This window comes from Prosopis cineraria, unplaced genomic scaffold (assembly GCF_029017545.1).
Source record: "Prosopis cineraria cultivar Desert tree isolate PC_DT_omini unplaced genomic scaffold, ASM2901754v1 PC10, whole genome shotgun sequence".
In the NCBI taxonomy this organism is placed as follows: domain Eukaryota; kingdom Viridiplantae; phylum Streptophyta; class Magnoliopsida; order Fabales; family Fabaceae; genus Prosopis; species Prosopis cineraria.
In genome coordinates, this window is record NW_026555341.1 from 22136522 (window position 1) to 22142775 (window position 6254).

Sequence of the window (6254 nt, forward strand, 5' to 3'; positions counted from 1 at the left end):
TCCTACCATTGTTAGAGGAGGCATAGTAAGGCCGCCCCATTCCTCTCGTGCAGTATTATTCCATTGTCTAAGGCAAAAGATGACATACAGTCCACAATCAGATCTATAAAAAATATGAAATCTGTCAGCACGTAGTTAGGAAATATACACTTAATTACATGTACACAATTTCAGCTTTTTTACTCACGTCATCGGTTGCTATTCCATAGGTACTACTTTCAACTCTAGGTCATAATTGTCATCCACAAGTTCAGGTTTCAGTTTCATTAATATTTCTACAAACCTGCTTTTCTGAGAATAAGAATAAAGTGAATGAGAAGCTTTTACTAATAAAATTTTATATATCATTATATGGTAAAAGGCATACCATAAAATATGCCATTTTTTCCTTCTCTTTCGGTAACAAAGCTTCCTTCAGTTTCTTTATATTCTTCTTTTTCTTCTTTGATTCTTTACCATAAGGTAGCATCGAGTCCAGCACATACATTGTGGCTGTTTTTGGCTCCATAACATAGCAAAACCAGTGCAATGCAGACACTATAGGGAAAAAAATTAAAATCACAATCTCCTATGTTATACTCGATGGTAGTTGGCATAAAGTCCTTCAAATGGCTATCCAAGTCCCATCTTTTTTGTTGGTGGATTATGATTTCCTAAAATGAAAAATGTAACACTTGTAACTTGTAAGCACTTAATAAAACAAAGGAATTAATCCGTAAGACAAACTGCAAGATCTGGATCAAAAATATGTCGCCACACAAGTTGATCCTTTTCCTTTTGCTCATTAACCAAAAGTCTTCGAATTAATGTAACAACCTACATAACAAAATTACAATTAAATTAAAATTTTACTATAACTTGATCTATTTTAGCTAGCACACTTGCTCACCGAACTACTGATCCATTGTTTAGGACCTAGACACTTGCATGCATATCTTGTCAGATAATACTGCTCAATCTCCATAATTTTCCTATTATAGAAAACAAAATTATATCAACCAATCGATTATGAACATATGAACTAGTAAGGTTTATATCATACTCATGTCCCTCATTGGGTGGAATGGACTTTGTACAATATTGGTAAACTTCTTTCTTTGTATATTGTCCTCTTTCTTCATGTCTTCTTTTTACCTTCCCTCTATCATCCAAAAAGGATGAACGAATAGTGCTGACTATTTGTCGTTGTGACCTTCTTAGTGTCATTTCACCCTTGGAATCTTTTTTTTTAATTGGATTTTCTACTTCTTCTTGTGCACCCGATTCTCCCTCCTTTTCATTTTTATCTCCGTTTGCTTGTCCTTCCTCTTCTTCATTTTCATCTTCTCTGGATGCCTCTTCCTTTTCATTTTCATATCCTTATACTTGCCCTTCCTCTTCTTCCTTTTCATCTTCTCCAAATTCTCCCTCCTTTTCGTTTTCATCTCCTGTCTCTTCTCCTTCCTCTTCTTTGTCATCATGTTCCAACTCTTCCTCCTCTTCCTCTTCACCATCATATTTTTGAACAACTTCCTCTCCTCTTTTTTTATCTTGGAGCTTGAGGAGTCTTTGTGCAATTCCACGTGTAAAGGTCACAACATCTCTGTATACCTCTTTTATGTCCTACATCATATAAAATATCATATGTTTAAAATTATATAAACAATAACTTTGCTAATTAACAACCATCATTTTGCCCTTATTGGATCATAAAATGCAGTCATTTCTGGAAGCTCTACTGAGAAGTTGTCATGTCCTCGAGAAGGGTGATACAAAATGTCATGATCACTTGCCTTCTCAAGTTGAACTCGTGTTGTCACTCTCTCCTCTGTCTAATGTTTCACAGCATCTTCTTGCAATGACACCCCAATTGGCTCCAATAGAAACATTTGAAAGTAGAAAATCTGCATATTTACATTTATATCATATAACCCATAGAATTTTGTAAAATAATTAACTAATAACAAATTATATCTTAATTTATCCACATATTGCAAGAAGAAATAAGCATCCTCTAACAGTTTTTTTGTGCCCATCCTTCTTCTCCCACGCTTTAAATTCGGCTATCTCCTTTCCAAGCTCAGATAGTATAAAGGATGACCAATCATAATGTACACTTCCAAAATTTAATCTGAATATAACCTTCAATAGTTTATCACTTATTTTGAAACTTGAACTTGGACAAAGAAAATTCCCTAAGCAATAGAGAATGAAGAGAAACTCAAATTTATTATTTTCTTTCTCCGAGAGTATCCTGTCCTTTATTACATTATAGGATACTTTTTAAACTCCTTGTTTAACAACTTTAATTTATTCTTATCTCCATTCATATCAACCATCTCCCCATCATTAGGGAAGCCAAGTAAGGCATGAATTGCTTTGCCATTGATGACTTTCCTTTGACCTCTAATGAAAAGGGATAATGTTAGAGGATCAAATACCTTCATCACTTCGTCACATAAATCTCTAGGCAACTTGTGACATTTAATATTTAAAAAATTACCAAATCCTATGCTATTAGCCTTATCCCTGTCCCTCAAAGATTTTTGCTTTTTGATATAATTGAAAACTTCCTTCATCTTTGATGGAGAACACCTTGTCTCAAATGGAATTTGTCTAAGAAAAACAAGTCAGTACCATTACTTGAATTCATCACATTTTTCATGCTTCAGGTCAAAAAAAACATACCTCGTAAGCTTTTACACCAGCATTTTCCTCCTTAGCCAGACTCTTATAGTGATCTTGTTCTTCTGATGACAACTTTTTCCATACTGCAACTGCTTCTGCGTTGAGTTTCTTCAAATCATTTTCCTAGGTTGTATACTTGCCACGATACGCCTCTTTAAATTTGCTTAAGTCAGAACAACTTTTTTGCCTTAAAGGATTTCCTTTTGTTCTAACCATTGGCCTGCACATAAATAATGGGGGTTAAAAACAAACTATTATTGAATATATCTAACGTCACTAATGGATACACATGATAGCACTATTGAATTCACCAAACATCAAATCTTAGTTTTCTCCATAAAATTTCTTTGTACAAAAGATATAAATGTCTTGCCTCTTATGAAAAATCTTGATTTTTAGTTCAATCTATATTACACAGACTCTAATCAATTTATGTTGCTTAAGAGCAACAACCAAGCATCGCAATTATGCACCATGTACTAAATTCTTCAAAAGTTAGCCATTGCATTGAAAATTAAAAATGATAAGAAACAAGATATTTTAAGTTTATATAAATTCAAGACAAATAGTTATAGAGGGAGAATGTAAACACTAACCCACCCCTACACACACACTAACACATGAAAAGGGTGAAACTTTAGGCTGCTTACAAAGGGAAGGATAAGATGTTAATTAGCCTTGAGGGTGTGGAGCCACTAAATCCTAATGAATTGAGATTGCTTGATTTGGCAGAGAAAGAGAAAGTGTTTAACATTGGTAAGAACAGCAAGAATGAAACTAAAACTGATACACAAAGCATTGCAAGAACCGATCTTCATAAAGAAGGACCAACAGTGATTTTTGGTGTTTTTAAACTTGGGAAGAGAAGGAAATTTATGGAAGTTAGCAAACATAATGTTGTAGATATGAGTGACAAGGTTAACAATGGAAACGATTCAATTAGACTTGTGAATTTCTTGATGCCTCAAGGCCCAGCTTTTCAAGGATGCAAAAATAGTACCAAGAATGATACAAAGCAGACACGAGGAGCCAATTCAAAAATGGCAGTAAAGATAAAAGGACCTATTTCATAAAGAGCAAAAGTCTAGAGACCTATTTCCTAGTTTTAGAAGTTCATAGGCCAATTTGCAAGTGAAAGAAAGTAAAGGAAGGCATTGCATTTTCCCTTATCACATTATACATATTAAAACATCACTGAGCATCCCAAAATAAGCATCTCCTGCCTCAGGTCGTATACATTAGCAAGAAAAATATCAATGACAAACGTTCATAAACATTAAGCCTTTTGCACGAGAAGCATTTTGTTTCAAAGGAAAACACAAAATCCCAACAAATACTAACCATTAAAATTGAGCCAATGCTATTTACAGGAGAAGCATTCCGTTTCAAAGGAACTCAAAATTTTGAATTAGGAACATGAGCAAGTTCTATTTTTCATTGCAATTTTCAGGCTAAAAAATAACTAATTTCTACCAGAAACAAAGAATCCGACAGCAACGGTCTGAGCAAGTTTGAGACTATAAACTTTTTATGTTGACATTTCTCACAAGCAAACCACAACATACTACAATTTTGAGACTTCATAGATGAAAATCCTTACCTTTGCAGTTAGGCGAAGTATAGGAGAGCTTAAATCCGAGCAATGGTAGTCAAAGCTTTCACAGAGAATGCGACGGAACAACATAGACAGCACAACAAAAATGGGACCAACACTAGAGAAGACCTCTCACCGACGATTGCACAATCCTACAGCTAATATGGAGAACTTAATGAATGACAATGAACACCGGTGAGCCAGGATGAGAAACCGCTCGACCGAGACAAGGAAACAAAGCAAGTAGGGCTCTAGTCTGCGCGGTTATTTACTTATTTCTCTTAGGGGCAGTTTTGACAATTTATGTTTTTAATCCCAAATAAGGACCATGGTCCTTAATTGGCATTTCCATATTTCAGGGTCCCCACTTGGGATTAATGCCCTTAACCGGTCCTCAATCATCATTCTCCCTATTATCAATCGCCTAAAATTTGGTGTCAAACAAAAATATGATTAATTGGCACTCAATTAATACATTAAAGTCATTGAATCCCAATATCATTTTAAAGTCTCATACAAAGGCATCAATTTATCTCCCACCTTCATTTGCAGTTTTTGTTAATATTATATTTCAAACAAAACATGGAGCTGCTTCCTTGGAAAATAGTGATCCCAATTTCTGTGTTGATCATAACCAGCCAATGTCTCTGGGTTGTTATTTCAAGCGATTGTGGGGGAAGGAAATTGCGAAAGCCATTGCTGTAGGCCAGTCCGGTCAGTTCATAACTATTCAAGCAGCAATTGATTCCATAAATAAGGACAATGCTCGGTGGGTGAAAATTCACATACCTGGAGGAAAATACACGCAAGTCACAAACTCCTATCTTGGGAGAATTAGTTATTTCGTCATTTAGTTTTGATTAAGTAAGAACTTAGGTTCTAAATTGAATTCAGTGTTTATAGTTTTAACTCTATTAAAACTTAATAAGTTCACACTCAATTTCTATAATTTTAATTATTTAAAATATCAGATTATATATTATAAAAATTAAAATTATGAGAACAAAAGTAATTTCTTGAAATTTAGGCAGTAGTATTTTAAATTGAGGGTTAAAGGGGATTTTCTCTCTTCAATTATTTATTAAAGAATATTTAGTATCCTAAACTTTCACATGATCTTATTTTTTTCCTTTAACATTTAAAAATGAAATATTGAATATATTGCCATTAGAAAAAGTTAACATCAATGTTATTTGACTTAAAAATTGTAGAAAATTATTTCAAAAATGGCATAAAAGAACCAATAAAATTATGCATAAGTATCCTATATAAAAAATTAATATAAATTATAAGTTATCTGAATTACATATACATAACAAGATATAAATATTATTTCTCACTCATGTAAAATGCCAAACTATAATTTTGACCAACCATTATTTTAAGAAATTAATTGATTTCAATTTTTTATAGAATACTTATTTGCAATTTTATGGGTCTTTTTTCTAACTTTTTAGGTCTTCTTTTTTGTACTTTTTCCACTCAACTATCAATCAAAATTAATTTTTTTAACAGCAAAGTGCCTGGGTGTAGCATTTTTCAAATATTGATAAAGAAAATTCTACCATATATAAGTTTAGAATACCAAACATTCCTTAGCAAATTGTTGAAAGACAAAAATGCCCTTTAAATTAACCTAAGCTATTAAAACTAGTGGCCAGATTGAATTAAGTTAAAGTTTAAAAATTGAATTTTAACTAAATCAAAACTATGAATTGATCAATTTTATTAAGTTAAAGTTTAATAATTGAATTATAAGACGTAAAAACTATTGAACCAAATAATAATTTTTTTTTTCTTATTCTTTCATTAATGCAACTATCGATCGTGTATCCGGTAATACCAAACCAGAGTTGAGTACTTGAGTAAAAGATGGGTGAGATTGTTGTGCAGAGAGAAGGTGCAGATTTCCTTATATAAACCATGCATCTTGTTGGAAGGAGAAGGCAGAAACGTTACAACAATAACTTACAGTGATCACCAACAAACAGAC